The sequence below is a fragment of the Phyllostomus hastatus genome, unplaced genomic scaffold, assembly GCF_019186645.2.
Source record: "Phyllostomus hastatus isolate PE091 unplaced genomic scaffold, TTU_PhHast_1.1 phas_scaffold_182, whole genome shotgun sequence".
Taxonomy (NCBI): domain Eukaryota; kingdom Metazoa; phylum Chordata; class Mammalia; order Chiroptera; family Phyllostomidae; genus Phyllostomus; species Phyllostomus hastatus.
Window position 1 is genome coordinate 5,588,919 of NW_025334013.1, and position 16,518 is coordinate 5,605,436.

At 44.3% G+C, this 16,518-nt stretch overlaps 1 protein-coding gene across 8 annotated transcripts in view; it reads left to right on the plus strand.

Moving 5' to 3' along the window:
• Positions 1-3,109: 3,109 nt before the first annotated feature.
• KIF1B (kinesin family member 1B) overlaps positions 3,110-16,518 on the plus strand; it is a 133,330-nt gene continuing 119,921 nt past the window's right edge. For 4 of the 8 annotated variants that reach the window (XM_045859766.1, XM_045859764.1, XM_045859762.1 and 1 more), the window contains exon 1: positions 3,114-3,457. The gene's annotated coding sequence lies outside the window, so the exon portion shown is untranslated. Of the gene's footprint in view, positions 3,458-16,518 lie in introns of all 8 variants that reach the window. The other 4 variants (XM_045859761.1, XM_045859763.1, XM_045859768.1 and 1 more) reach the window with 3 other exon arrangements.

The following is a 16,518-nucleotide window of genomic DNA, read 5'->3' on the forward strand; positions in this document are numbered from 1 at the left end:
TATTTTTCGACAGAAGGGAAAGGAGGGAGAAAGAGAGAGGAACATTAATGTGTGGTTGCCTCTCATGCACCCGCTACCGGGGACCTGGCCTGCAACCCAGGCATGTGTCCTAACTGGGAATCGAACTGGTGACATTTTGGTTTGCAGGCTGGTGCTCAGTGCACTGAGCAAAACCAGCCAGGGCTCTCTTGTTTGTCTTTATCTCAATGTCGGAAAAATATTTTATATTTTTTACTAAAGTATTTAAAGTTTTGCTTTTCTGATCGAGGTGTTCAGTTTACCTGATACTTATTTGTGTGATGTGATATAAGGATCACATTTTTTACCAGTTAAGTAATTATTTCAGCATCATTTATTATCATTCAGAGCTTATCACCTCCCCACTGATTTGTTATGCCAGTGCTGTCATATGCTCCATTTCCGGATGCATGGGGTTTGTTTCTGGACTCTGTTCTGTTCCATTTCTGATTCGTATATTGTCGTGCCAATGCAACAGAGTCCTGATTAGCATGATGTTACACAGAATCATGCTAACTTATGGGCACGTCCCACACCTCATTTTTCAAAATAGCTGTGGGTATTCTTGGCTTTGTTCTAGCAAGTGAATTTTTTTTTAATGGATAGGGAATAGACTTATCATTTCAATTTTACCATCACCTTGTCAAATTCCACGGAAAATCCTATTGAAATATTAATTTTAAATATTAAGTTTACAGATCCACTTGAAAAGAATTGACAGCTTTATAATATTTTCTTCCTATCTGAAAATAAAGAACAGCTCTCCATCGATTTAGGTCTTCTTTAATGTGTTTATTCAATACAGTTGTATATATATAATTTTCCATATTGGCCTTGCCCATCTTTTGTCAATTTATCCTTAAATATTTAATAGTTTTATTGCTATTTTTAATGGAATCCTTTTAAATCACTTTTTCTAATTGGCTATTCCTATATTGATCTTGTATCTGGGAACCTCATTAGTCCTGGTAATGTGGCTGTGTGCATTACATTAATAGATCTTTTCATGTCATTTTTTCCCTTGTATTCCACAGATAACTCTACCAGACCATGGCTAAATTCAATCTTCTAGCACTTCACGACTTTTAAGTGGTGCCTTTGTACAAAGTCTGTAATCTGAGAAACTCAGTGGCTCTGAGGGGGACTTCGTCTGTCACAGGGGCACAGGACTTATGCAGAACAGGCTCTTTTGGCCTTGAAACCTAGAACAGCCTTATCTGCTTATACGGACCCTTCCCTGTGTGCTTGGGGGCTGATTACCTTCACTATTTTAGATTCTCTTTAGTTTGAACTCCACTGAGAACTCAGACAATGTTAACTACCATCCAGGTTTGTGTAACTCTCCATGGTGCTTATCATAGTACTTAGAGCTCAGGCCAGGAGTGGTTGGTGTCCACTGATGAATTGACCAGCTTCTGTTTACTAGCCCATGGTACTCTCATTTTCGTCCTGGCCTTCAGGGCGCTAAGAGCAGAGTGTTGTGCTCGATGGTAGCACATTCCCATCACTCTGTTTTTTAATATTGTTTTCCTTTCTACGAACCCCCTTTATTCACACAGGCTTCCCACACACACAGCCTCTCATTGCATCATTACTCCTATTTTAATGCTATACAGTGTTATTGTTTGTATTCTGCCGTGTGAACTGTGTCAACTGGAGATAGGTGGAGTTTAAATTCTAAATTCAGCGAGACAAGTTCCGTGAATGTTGATTGGATGCCGAGTGCGAGGGCTTGACGTCGGGGTGGAGGTTTTCCAAAATCGTGAGTGTAGAAAATTATTTTGGATGTGTCAGTGTTTATTCCAGCCATTTTCAACCTTTTCCACCTCATGGCAGAAAAAATACTAGTTACTAAAATTTTGCGAGACGCCAAAAATATATTTTTTACTGATCTGACAAAAAATGTATAATTTTGATTAATTCACACGCTATTCTTGTGTTGGTTGCTGTCATTTTAAAATTTGACAATGTAAGGCAAAAGGAGTCAGTACCCCTGACTAAACAGGTACTGCATGTTTTAAAAAAATCTTGCATCACAGCAGTTGAACATCGCTGGTCAAGGCTTACAAGTAAGGCTTTTCACACCCAACACTGCACTGAATTCCGGGGGGAGGGGGAGTCTATTTTATTTTCAGTTTCTCCCAGCACGTACGAAAGCATTTCGCAACCTTGTAAAGTACTGGTGCTTGGCATGACCATTGCACATATTACCGTTGAGTATTTTCAACGGCAATGAAATTGGACGGCTCATGAACAACAGCTGCGGGCTTTTTCTTTTGAGCTGAATGTCAATCCGATTTTTAAAACATCGCTCCCGGATCTCACGTGTTCTCGGGGTTTCTGAATTCCAGCAGCCCTCCTTCAAGGGCATCTCCTGGAGGGGAGCTCGGCTCATTAGCTCGGGAGCCACACAAAGCTTTTTTCTTCCTAGACTCTCGGGCCCTTCGTCTGTCTCCCAAGGAGACAAGTTGAATGCCCACTAAGTCACGCTTTTCCATGACTGATTACGCCTTTTTTTTTTTTTTTCCCAAGGTGGCGTGTGGGAGGTGTTGTGATCGGGCTCGGGAAGAATAGGCCGGGGAGCTTCCCGCGGGAGAATACATTCATCCCTGTGCGTGTTTCAGCTCCGACTGCGCCGCGCTCGGCGGCTTCAACGTGAGAAATGTTTCCCAAACTGCCAAACATTCCGCACTCGACCGCCTCCCACGTTTACCTCGGCTCCTCCGCAGGCATCTGGCCCCCGCCAGCCCTGCCCCGCCCCACTTAGCCGAGCTTTGTCCGCTTACAAGGCGGATCATCCGGTTGGCCGGGCGCGGCTGCTGCCGCCTAACGCCCTTCGGGGGGTCACCGGGGAGGAGACGCTGGGCGCCGGCTTCGCCCACCCCGCACCCCAGCACTCCCACACGCCAGCCGACGTCTAGGCCACTAGGGGGCGCCCAGCGACTCCACAGCTCCCGGCCGCAGCAACCCCCTCCAGCTCTCCCTGCGATTGGTCGGCCACCTCGAGCCCTGCGCTCCGATTGGTCGCCGCCACGTCAGTCGCGGACGCCGGGGCGGGCCGAGGTGACGCACGGCTGCTGGGCTTGGGGCGGTGTCCCGCGCCGCCGGCTGCGGGCGGAGCTTTGCGAAGACCGACTCCGGGCAGTCAGACGGCGGCGGTCTTGGGAGGCACCGGCGCGAGTGCGAGCCCCTCCTCACCCCCCGCAGGCGCCATCGCCGGCCCTTCGTTGCGCCCCGGTCCCCTGCGCTGCCGGGCCCGCGATGCGGGAGCGGGCCGCTGCGTGATGGGGCTGCGAAGAGGTGCCCTGCGGCTCGCGGCGGCCGCTGCTCGCGCTGAGGAGCGTCGGTGCTCGGCCCCCCGCGCCCCCGCACGCCGCGGCGCCTGCTGACCCGGCCGGCCGGCCCGCCTGACCGCCCGTCAGTCCCCAGCGCGGCTGAGGTAAGGCGGGCGGCCGTTCGCGCTGCCGCCGCCGGGTTGTGGAGGGTCGGTCTCGGGGGGGAGGGGCGGCCGGGCCGGGGTCCGGGCGGTGTCGGAGCGCGGGAGGCGCTGGGCGGGGCGGGAGCGACCCACCCTGAGGGTGCTGCCCCCCCGGGGCCCCCGGTGGGGTGGGGTGGGGGAGCCTCGCCCTCGGGGAGTGGGGGACCCTCCCCAGACTAGCGGCGAGCCCCGGGCTGGGGTCCAGCGGCCTGCTGGGTCCCCGCAGCGCCCCGCACCAGCCCTCCGCTCCCCTGCAGCTGCCAGGCCCGGGCTGTGCCCCGCGGCCGGCAGGCCCGCCGCTCTCGGTCGGTTCCCGCGGCTCCGCGCGCAATGCAGCTCCGTGCGGACGGCGCCGCTCCCTTTCGAAGCCCCCCCCTTCCTGGTGTCCCTCGTCCCGCTCCCCTATTGTGGTCGGCGCCGGGGCTTCGGCCGGGGATGCGGCGGCGCCCTTTTGCCAGACGGAGGCTGGAGAGGGCATGGGGTGGCTGGGGAAAGCCGGCGGCGCAAGGACTGGGGAGGGGACTCGCGGCGGCGACGGACGGAGGGAGGGGGCTCGCTGGAGGCCGGCCAGCCCCGAGCCGGCGGCCGTGGTCTCGGCGCTCGCGGCCCGGGATTGCTCTGGCAGCCATATTGGGAGGATGATCTGACAAATCCTTCAGGAGCCGAGTCCTGTTGCTGGAAGGCACCTGGTGACAGCCCTGGCAGCCTTCAGGGTGACTCGCCACGCCAGAAGCCGAGCTGTGGGGGGCGGGGGGGGGGTTGGGAGGCTGCTCGGGCAAGCCAGTCATTGTTCAGGCAACACCAGGCCCTCCGACCGGAATGCAACTCCAACACCACTTTTCCTCCTCGGGGAGTGCTTCCTGAGCTTCCAAGGGAAAGTGTCTTCAAGATGCCCTTCTTGCTGGGGTGAAATGCCGAGTGTGGATTCGTCGCCGACGGCCAGGGCCGCGGAGGGAGCGGGCGCTCGTGATGCCGCCCGTGTGCATACAGGTCCGAGGGCTGCTGAGTGGGGCCCGTGGCCCGGGATGGGGCCTCAGTCGGTGGCCCTGGAGGGGTCGGTTCTCGGGGCGGCTCAGCCTCCGGCGATTGGTCAGCCGGGGTGTCCTGACGGTGGGGGGGGGGGCGGCAGCAGCACTTCTGAGGGCGCAGGTTGTCATCTTTGTGGAATTTCGAGGTGGCTGAAATTAGAGTGTCAACAGATCCCTCGCTCCCTGCCCTCGGCAGCTGTTCTGTGGACATGGAACATTTTGCTTTGTGTCACACAGATGGGCCTGCCTGAGCCTGGCGAAGGTACGGGGCTTGGGTCTGAGCAGCTCTTGAGTGACGTGGTGGGTGTCTTGTTTAGAGGCTGGCATTCTAGCAGCGTAGCTTAGTCATAGTAAAGTCTTAGCTCAGGTTCTTTAAGAAGTGAGCTGATGCTTTCTAACGAACTTGGCCTGGCTGTTGGGTTATGGGACGGTTGTTGATGTCCCGTTTAGGGTGGCACATGAGGCTCGCACACGTGCTGGGCATTGCGAGGCAGATCTGGAAATGATCACCGACCGCGTTCGGGGTGAGCCCGTGAGTCGGTTTCTTCCTGCGCCCTAGATGTGGCCGGGACCCGGAGCGTGGCGTGCCTTCTTTGTGTCCCGTGCTTTCATTCAGAGTCCGTTTCTTAGTGCAGAAATTCCTATAACTTCTGAAGTTGAAAAATGTTTTAAATTTCAGAGGATGTTTTCTAAGAAAAATCGTAACACTATATTTTATTATTAAGCTTCCTTTTTAAAACATGGATGAATCAAGGGCTTCAACAGAAATTAATTTTTTATTAATATAAGAAAAGCACAGAATGTCTGTTTTAAAATTCCACGCCCCAATTAAGAAATACTTTTAAGTATTAAATTTTTACAGTTACTTTATTAGTTAAAAAAAAGTCTGAAGAATTGTGGTTAAATATATTTGCAGCATTTGCTAAAATCAGACCTGATTGCGGATCTGATTTGGAGGCAAGGTTTTATGAATCTGTGCGGCTCTGCCCTCATGAATGTTTTTCCAAAATTTATCCAATTAAGTACAGCTTCTAAGGCTTAGAACAAACTGTTTTTCCTTTTCAGATCAGATGTGAATGCAGTTTTCCTTTCTCTCTCTCTTTCCCACTTTGAATTTGTGTAGGGAATAAACTCCCAAGAATGCTAACAGAGTGTCTCCGCAGCCAAAGCTTTCTAGCCCATTTCCCTGCTGTCGGCTTGACCTGGGTGCAAAGTAAAGGACAACAATGGGCCCCTGCCTGCATTGCAAAGGGGTAAACCCCTCTCCAGGCTGCTCATCACCGCAGGTCTCCTCCAGGCCCAAGCGTATCCCTTTGGTCTTGTAAGCTGATAGGATATAATTTCAGAAGACTCTGAAGTGAAAGGTATAGCATGTCTACTTCATGTAGTTCTCTTTGAAAGATGGCCTAATTGGAACATACGCTGGTGAGTTTCTGGAGTCCACAAAAGAATGTGAATAAATGTAAATACGTTTAGAACTTATTTGTATGCAGCTCATTAGCATGGAAGAGAAATGCAACCGATGTAAGTGTGATAGGAAAAAAAACTACAGAAGGTGCCTTGGACCTCTCTCTGACTTTTGGGTTAATGGTCCAGTGATTCATTTATGCTCACTTTTATGACATTCATTACTAATGAATTGAGAGTGCACATGGAGATTTAATTCTTTACCTTCAAGGACCTTACAGTTTACCGTTCGTAAAGATATAGTAAGATAAGGTGATTCCACCTTTTTTCTGTTTTAGTGCAATTTAGTGCGCTGCTGCCCGGGCCATGGTGGTGTTCCATGATGTTCAGTTGGAGCCTTTCCCCTTATAATACTCATTGTCTAATACTCAGTTGGTACTTCTCTGATTGTTTTGTGGTGGTTTGTGTATATATTTTAAGTCATAAGATTGTAAATAATAGGTTTTAAAATATTTCTAATGATATCCCATTATCTTTACCAAAGCATATCATTAATCTACAAAGGGGGACCCCCCAAAACCCAGAATTTATTTATTAAAAATTGTATATTTTATTGTTACATGTTCAAACTTCAGTCATCTTCAAAGTACTCTCCTTTTGAGGCAATATACCTATTGAGACTTTTTATAAAAGGTTTTGTTTATTTTTACAGAGAGGGGAAGGGAGGGAGAAAGGAGAGAAACATCAGTGTGTGGTTGCCTCTTACGTGCCCCTCCTTGGGGACCTGGCTTGCAACCCAGGCACGTGCCCTGGCTGGGAATCAGACCAGCGACCCTTTGGTTTGCAGGGCCACGCTCAATCCACTGAGCTATACCAGCCAGGGCTATGGAGGCATTTTTCCCGCTGCTCAAAACAGTGTTTGAACTTGGAGATTTTGATGCCTGTTAGCGCTTCTGCAGGTTTTTTGTTTCCCTCCCTCCACACAGGCAAAACATTTCCCTTTGAGGACTTTTTTCGTCCGGGGAAGCAAAAAATAATTGCTCGTGGTGGGATCCAGTGAACAGGGAGGGTGGGGCACGCAGGTCATGCTGTGTTTGGGTCAAAAACTGCTGAACACTCAGCGCAGCGTGTGCAGGTGTGCTTGTAAATCACCCATCATGAAATGGGCAGGCGTGTTGGAAGAGGTCTCAAAAACAATTTGCCGAAGCTGAATGCGGCCTCGCACAACACCACCAACTGGTTCGCTGGTCCAGATGGGTTCCCAGAACACTCACCTGGTGGGGGAAGCCTGAACTATTGTACATGGGGCCCACCCTCTAAAAGATAATTCCGGTTTTGTTGGGTCCCCCCTCGTACACCATCCTGTACTATTGCTCTGCTTGATGACTTTGATACTTGACTTAGTTCTCCTGTCCATCTGAATTTCTGACATCATCCTGTCAGGTTTGAGTGACTGTATAAACAATAACAACATTAATGATAGAATAGGTTACTCATGTCAGGCTCTTTCTATGTGCCAGAGTGTTTTCTAAGCACCTTACACGTATTCACTAATTTTGTCTTTACAACAACCATATGAGATAGATACTATTATCCCCATTTTACAGATGAAGAAACTGAAACAGAGGTGGTCTTCCTCAGGTCACTGAAAGTAGTAAGTAACCAACCATTGTGCTGAGCTTACTTTGTAACTACCCTTAACCTTAAAAGTGCCTTGACTTCTGCCCAAGCAAACGTTGGTTTCATTCTGTTCCAGTAACTCAGTATTTTGGCCACATCTTTTAACAGGTCATCACCCTCAGATCTACCGAAGATCTTGAATTTGTCTTCAGATCTTAAACTCCCATAATTTATAGCTCTCGCTTCTGTAGTCTCTTTCTGTGTGTGCTTCCAACTCAAGTCTCCTGGACGATCAGCCTTTTCTGGATTTTAACTTCTTTGTCTTTCCTTTCTCTACTGTGACTTCTGGGGTGTACTACTTCAGTTATTTTCTTCTAGCATTTGCAGTTTTTAATTATTCTTTATTATTCTGCAAGACCCACTATGCCGATGCCAGCCTTCCATCATTTCTATCATCCGTATCCTCCATTTTTAGTCTGTGTCCTGGAGAAACGTCACACAGTACTGGGCTTAGTGCATGATCAGTGTACAGGCTTAGGTCTGCCCTGAGTCTGTCTTGGGTATCTGTTGAAGCAGTTCTGCTCAGTTTTCTCCCCTTTCTCCACAGTGGCGTTTCTAAAATCTCGACCACTTTGTGCTCAAGCCTCCCCTCTGCCCCATGCTTGGCATAAAATCTTACCTGTCGCCTATAGGGGAAAAAAAGGCATGAACTCTGTTTCCTCTCCATTTACTTGCAAACTTCTCTGTCTTCTTTCTTACCCTCTTTCCTCTAGTGTTAGAGGAAAGGTTGCCCTCGCTGACTTCAGCTAATCCCTTGGCCTGTTGCCTGAATATTACTGTCTTCTAATTTTAGGGACTTACTGTGTTGGTCACTCCTCTTTCCCCTTCTCACACACTGTTTCCCCACGGTTCCTTGAATACAGCATGTACATTTCCACCTTAGGGCCTTTGCTCTGACTCTTTCTTCTGCTTGGAACACTCTTCCCCTGGAATCTGCTTGGCTAACTCCTTCACTTCCTCCAAGTCTCACCACCTCAGCAGGCCTGCCTTCACCTCATTTGTTGTGCACCCGCACGGCGCTCCTCCCCACCACACTCCAGCTCTCCCTGGCTTTGCTACAGTTCGTCTCCCACATAATGCTTATTACCATTCTGTAGGACTTACTATTTCAATGTCCTCTCTCCCCCAATGGCAAAGATGTTTATCTGTTTTGTTCATTGGTTTATCTCAGACTTCTAGAACTGGGTAGTAGGTACTTAATAAATAGTTGAATAAAGTACAGGAACTTGGGGGACGTAGGGAGAGAAAAATCCCTCCTCATTTCTGTGCACTTCTAATTGTCTCTCTCCTGCCTCTCACAGCCAGGTTCTAGAAGCAGCAAGGATAGCTGCATTTCTGCTTCCTTGCCTCCAAATTACTCCCCAAACCGCCACAGACTGGTCCACTTCACTGACACTGCCCTTGTTGCTGAAAACGGGGCGCCCTCACACCTTTGCAGTGTTCGGTTGAACTTTCCTCTGCTGGTGTTTTGGGTGGGGCTAGTTTCAGGCTCTTGGGGCCCCTCACTTGGCCACTCACGTGGCTGTCCAATTCATTCAACACAAATTTTTGTATAACTTTATTTGTATTAAAGACTTGCTTTGTTTTTAGGAACCAGAGTTTTGAGTACGTACCATATTTCCGATGTTAAAGAGCAGAATAGGTTATTATAGGAATGTTTTCTTTAGAACTTACACCACTTACTGCTTATAAAAAGGATTTGAACAGCTTACTGCAAATACCATATATACAGCGAGGCTGTCAAAATATGAATAAGAAATAAAAATCTGTATAACAGGAAAAAGTAAATATATACAAATTGCCACAATTTATATAATGTGGTTATTATAATTTAGTTGTGAAACTTTTTGTATTCAAGATAAAAAGGAAAGATACATTATATAATTTTTATTCCAGCAAAAGAAAGCCTAATGGTTTGTCAAGAGACACTTTTTTTTTTTTTTGGTAATAAATTCTTAAGACATTTTAAAAGAAAAATGTTATAATCATCTTGATATAAGGATGTATATACTAAATATTGCCAAGAGGCCTTTAAGTAAAAGGAAGAAATGTTCTTCCAAGACTATTTTTGAAAGAGCAATTCACCTACTTTCCAAAATGAGGATACAACATTAAAATATAAAATCTTTTCTGTGAAGGATATGACTAATGTTCAGGTATGTAACTTTATATAAAGATAAATCTGAGTATCCCAGCAGAAAACTCATTATTTAATCCTGGTGAGAGCCTAGAGTACTTCTGTTCTATGTTGTTAGATAAACAAAAACATAGCTATTAAACTTGGGGTACTGGTTTATCATGTGGCAAGACTGACACATTGTTGACACATAGAAAAGTCTGATCTGCATTCTTCCCCAGATAGTTGGGTGTAGTCAGGGGCATATTTCAGAAGGAATCTTGACTCATACCAGATTTTAGTTCACTTTAACCTGGAGTAGATGTTGTCATCCACTTTGACAGTAAGTGAACTTTTTTTGTGTTGAGTTTAGAGAGAGAGGAAGAGGGAGAGAGAGGAAGAAACATCCATTTGTTGCTCCACTTATTTTGCATTCATTGGTTGCTTGTATGTGCCCTGACCGGAGCTAGAACTGCAACCTTGGCATATTGGGATGACACCCTGACCAATCGAGCTACCCAGCCAGGGCCTAGAGAAACATCTGTGTTGGCATTTGAGAAGCAGGGTTCCCAGCAGAACTGCCAAAATAAAATTATAGGATGTAGCTTTAGATATTAGAACAAATTAACTATCCAAACTTTGAGAGAAAAGAAAAAATGAAAACAATCATTCTCATTTAGAATAGTTTATTTTAAGCCATAGGAGCTGTTGTTTTCTTGATGCTCTTCTTGGTTTAATGCGAATAAAACCATGTCATCAGCGAAAAGGAGGATCTTTGATTTCTTAATTGTAGTCGTAGGACATGTGTCTAATAAATCCAAAAGTTGTATCAGGTTATTTTACATAGTAATTAAAGAAGACAGTTGGCGAGCCTGACAACTACTTTAACCCCACATGAGGTTGAAAATCTGATCTTTCAGGAGACTCTCCCTGTGCAGTCTGATTCTTGGCATTGAGTTGGAATGCAGGAAGAAGCTTTTCTGACATGCGATCCATTTTGAGCTTTCACAGCTTGGCTCATAGCTGATTTTTATCTATAGAGTCAGAAACCAAGAATAGACAGGTAATTCATATGCAAAAAAAAATCCTTCCATTTTGAAAGGGACCATTTTATCAGTATAGCCATGGTCAGTGACACAGGGTCCTAAAACCTGCTTGGTCCTCGTGGAAAATAGTAGATGGAGAGATGCAGGACTTGCACTAACAAGGAGATTTTCATAGCATCTCAAAATGGACTTACTGGCTGCAGATGTTTGCTTTCAGGTAACCATTCTTTAAGTTATAGCTTATTCTTTAAAGTATAATTCAGTGGGAAAGATTATCTTTTGAATAGGCTGCTTGTAGATACCGTAAATGTGCTGCTGTGTAGCAAATTGTGTGAATATTGATTTTTAAAAGACTGTTTCTTGGTTAAATTTTATTTTCACTTGTGACGAAAGTACTAAGTATCAGTGTATGAGAATTAAGTGAACTACTGGCTTCGTAGGGTAGAATGAAATAAAGAGGAAAAATGGGGTATCAACACTGTTTTTAGGGAGCAAAGAGAAAGAAGGGATGACTTTTGGCTCAGAAACGGGGGCATTAAGGAATGTATGAATTCATGTTTCCTGCTTCATGGTGACATTTGACCTTGTTCTCGAAAGATACGGACTTATATAATAGGTTAAGGGGGAAGATTGGGCTCCAGGAATTGCATGTTTGGTGTAGTAGGAGGGTGAGTGGAGGAGAAGGCTGAAGTTGGACAGTGAAAATGGAGACTGGGGAGGAAGGTTGAATTGCGGAGGCCCTTGAATTTTTAGTTTATTTTCTGAGGCTGTGGAATCCAATAGAAAGTATGTGGGCCATGAAATGACCTCTTTTAGGCATGTAATCCTGGCTGTTTTCTATAGAAGAGGGGTATGACAAAAACAAGTTAACCAGAGCTGGTATTATTTTGTTCTTGTCTGTTTTCTTTGCTGAAACATCGATTTGAGAATGTCTTCCCCTTAGGCTCCTAATAATCCAGGGCACCTCTGAAGACAAGTGACAATTGCATGAGATAAACAAAACAACAGCAACTGGGCAAACATTTAGAACAGTGAAAATGAATTAGACCTAAATGTTTTTATTTTTATTAAAGTTTATCCCTTTATTGTTAGTGAATGCTTTTGGGATCTTGCTCCATTTCGCTTTCCTAAGGCTTCTAACTGTATGTCGGAAGGAAGGAAAACTGGTCAGAGCAACAGTGTAGAACTGAGGCTAAGGGATTCATAGTATGTATGGTTGACTTTCCTACCTGCCTTTCTTCTTTTGGCTTTTCAAAACCTGGAAAATGTATTTTTATGCTATTTTTCTATAACTTTTTTTTTTTTTAGATTTTATTCATTATTTTTAGACAGAGGGAAAGGGATGGAGAAAGAGAGGGAGGGAAACAACAATGTGTGGTTGCCTCCCGTGTGCCCCCAACTGGGGACCTGGCCTGCAACCCAGGCATGTGCCCTGACTGGGAATCGAACCAGCAACCCTTTGGTTTGCCAGCCAGCACTTAATCCACTGAGCCACACCAGCCAGGGCTATAACTTCTTTTAAATATTCTGTAAATTATTGTTTCTCACTAGAGTTTTTTTTTTTTTTTTTAAGATTCTATTTATTTATTTTTAGAGAGGGATGAAGGGAGGGAGAAAGAGAGGGAGAGAAACATTGATAACCAATGGAACCTGTAAGCCAGGCCTATGCTCTGACCCAGGATCAAACTAGTGACCTTTTGCTTTGTGGGAAGAAGACCAACCAACTGAGCCAGGCTGGTCAGGTCTCTTAGGGGAAATTAAAGTTAATTTCAGATTTATATAATTGGTCATTTAAAAAAAAGGATCAGGGAGTTTTGTTTAGAGTTGTAATCCTTTAGAGATACTGTTTCTAATGGTAGGGATGTAACAAAGTAACACTTTCTATTGTCCACTTAACTGTAGTTTCCTATTATTGCATACAATTTTAACTCACTGTGGAGATGGTTGCAGTTTTACTGCAGGACAGTCAGTCAGAAAAACTCTATTTACGTTTAGATTGTTTTGGGAAAGTAATTTTAAAGTGTACATATCACATCCAAAAAAGAATGACTTACTACCTTTTTTAATTAGGAAGAAATTTGAAATTAATTTTATTCTTTTTCCTATTTTGGAAGAACTTTTTATAAAAGATTTTATTTGTTTATATTTAGAGAGATGGGAAGGGAGGGAGGAAAAGTGGGGGAGAAACATCAGTGTGAGAGAGAGACATTGATCTGTTGCCTGTTGTATGCGCCCTGACTATGACCGAATCTACAACCCAGGCATGTGCCCCAACTGGGAATTGAACCGGTGACCCCTTTCGCTTTGCGGGATGATGCCCAACCAACTGAACCATACTGGGCAGAGCAGAACAACTTTCTTATTCTGTCATCACTCTGTTGACTCACAATAACTAGAAATTCAACTAAAATAATCTTAATTTAACTGTTATATTTAAGACCCTGTGATGTAGGAGAGTAGAAATATGACTAAGATTCTGGTTTTGTCCTTAAGGAACTTCGTATCCACAGTAGAGATCAGAAAAGTAACTTACTCTGCTTCTGGTAGGATCTGTGAATTAAAAAACATTAAAAGGAGAAGCATTTGCATTTGGTTGGAAGAGCAGGGAGAATCTATGAAGGCTTTAGAGATGTAGCATCTGAGAAGGTCCCAGAAAAATAATTGAATTTTGACAAGAACAGGAGAGGAGGGAGCTCACAATGGGTAGAAGGAATGTCGGAACAAAGGCATAGGGACAGAAAAACATGAGAGCTTTCAGGAAGCCCTCTGGTGGGTGGGTGTTGAGGAATGTGGTTGGAAGGCAGTGTTTTGTGGGCTAATAAAAATGGGTGGTTTATGTTGCAGCACACATTGACTGCTGCTGCAGGGAGTTTTGTCACTGCTTGGTAGACAGTAGAGAAGCTTTGAGGATTTAAATGGATAATTATAAGAACAGACCTGTACTTCAGGAAGATGAGTCTAGCGATATTGTGTAGTGTGGATGAAACTGGTGAAAATGATAGTATTGTGTAGTATGGTTGGGTAAGAAGATTAACAGTCTTGGGTGAGAAGTATCGAGGTCCTAAAAGGGATAGTGATGGTAGAAATAAGACATTTTATAAGTAGAAGCCATGGAATCTGGATGGATAGAGGAAGCAAGCTGTTTGACCTGTGTGGGAATGGGAGAGGGGTGAGAACATGGAAAGAAATAGAAGAGGAGGAAGAGCCGCTGCTGTTTGGGGGAGGTGGGGAGACGCCTTGACTTCGGCTGTGTCAGGTTGAACGAAATGCTGGCGGGATAGTGAGGCAGAGGAGCCAAACAGTACATTGAAAAGTATATGTATGGGGACATGAGATATTAAAGGTGTTAGTGTGTTGCTTCCCAGTTGCAAATGCATCATGCTGTACAACCAAAACCTAGCTCTGTTGTTTGCTTGCATGGCAGTCGGCAGCATTCAACATTTTGGTAGGCCATGGATCGAACACAAAAGAAAGTTTTGATTTTTCAATTGAAATATCTATAATATTCAGTAATTGTTGACATTTTGGCATACTTGTTTCTTCTGTCTTCCCCTAACAAATTCCTTAATATCATCTGATACCCAGTCTATGTTCAGACTTCTCTGAATATCTAAAGAATGTCTTTTTACAGACTTTCTTGGTTAAAAAAATTATTGCATTTGTTTGGTAACTAACATGAGTCTCTTTTATTATTACCCCCCTACCCCAATCATGCTATTTATGTGAAGAAACTGGGTGACTTGACCTGCACAGTTTTCCATATTCTGGGTTTGGCTGACCAATTGCATCTCTCAAGTGTCCTTTAAATTGTTTCTTGGCTCCATGTATGTCCTGTGAACTGGGAGTTAATCTGAAGCTTGAGCCTGTTCAGCATTTTTTTAAGGGTGTGGGATAAGAATACTTGAACGATGGCGCTGTGTTTCCTGTTGTGGCACATCAGGAGGCACAAGCTACCTAGGTGTACCACTTTTAGTAATGTTAAATTTGATTCAGATGTTGTCAGCCTAATCCATACACTGTAATAATCCCACATCTACGAACCTTTCATCTAAGACTGTTTTAGCGACTAATGGTGATTGTTGCAGAGAGCCTTTTAATCACTGGAGTTGGAAAATGGTGATACTCTAATTCTGTCATGTCTTCTGTGTTTATGATTGGCTGAAATTTTTCTGTAAAGAAGAACTTGCCCACATTGACTCTTTAGCTAGTCAGGAATGTAGTTTATACAGGATATACAAATTGGGTATGTGCTCAGTTCTTTTGTATTATTTGCTGATCTTCAGGATAATGAGTTTTTTAAAAACTATCATCATGAACTCATGAATTTATGTATTTGATGTCTTTCAATCTATTTGCTGTATGTATGTATGCATGTATGTATGTGTGTGTTTTTATATTTTCATTATCCTATCTTTGGCCAGTAGGAGCCCCTTTAAGTGGGCATTGTGTCCTTTTGCCATGAACAACGCAAGATAGAATGCAGTCATGTAAAATGATAGCAATGTTCTCAAACTGTGTTTGGGGCTATAAATGCTCCAGGAAATGCCAGTGATTCCTGGGATGTTTGGGTAGTCATTTTGGAAGAGGTAAGACTGGAGCTGGGCTATCAAAGAGAAGAGAAAATGAAAATTCATTTGACTTTTCATTTGAAAAAGAAAGTTGGAGTAATTGTCAGGAGGTGTGAAAGAACATGGGAGAGGAAAGGAGCTTGACTAGAACGAAGTCAAGAGTACCTTGCCTTTGGTCTTGATTTCGTAAGTACTGGGGAATGAGAGAAAGTTCTTCAGTTTGGAAGTGAAATTGAAAGGTATGCTTTGGAAAGGTTAGTATTGCAACAGGGTTAAGCAGTTGCATAAGGCACGGTTCTCAGCTGCAGATTTACAACAGAATCTTTGGGAAATTAAACAAATCAAGAACCCATACCTGGAGCCTATCTCAAAACTGTCCAGTACCAGGCTGGGGAGTATAGCCTCATTTGCTTTTCTTCTTTAAAAAATTAAATTTATTGGGGTGACAGTGGTTAATAACATCATATAAATTTTAGGTGTACAACTTTATAATACAACATTTATATGTTTTATTGTATGTTCATCATCCAAACTCTGGTCTCCTTCTATCACCACAAACCTTTCAAAAGGCCATCATGTGATTGTTTTATCAACCCGAATTAAAGCTAAAAGCTTAAAAATCAGTTGAGGTAGTAAGGACATAGATTGGGATAATGGCAGGGGGAATGAGAGGAAGGAAGAGATACGAAATGAGAATTTGTTTTTAAAGTTTTCCTATGGCATTTCATTAATAATGTTAACACTAATAAAAGGATTCAAGGAGAAGGAAACAAAGATAACTCTTCAAGATTTGTGGTATAGGGTCAGAGAAAAATAGGAGATTGGCAGAAATTGCTAGTTTGGGGACGAAAGTAATGGGGCATGTGGAGTGTTGAGATGATGGCTGTGTATCAGTGAACTCTAGGGGTTCTCTCTTCTCTGCATGCTTCATGCATGTTCTCCTGGCAAAGTGCTGGGCTCACCTAGGACTGCTGGTCCTGTGTATTGACTGGGAGGGTTAAAAACGCTAAGCTTTCATTTGATAAATGTGATCACAGTAAATGGTGGGTATATTTTTAGAAAGCACCATCCGTTTACTGGAAATAAAGTGGGAAAGGGTCTAGAAAAATATTGCACATATAAAGAAATCAATATCAATAAATATTGTCATCATTTGAAACAAAAACAAAGAAAATCA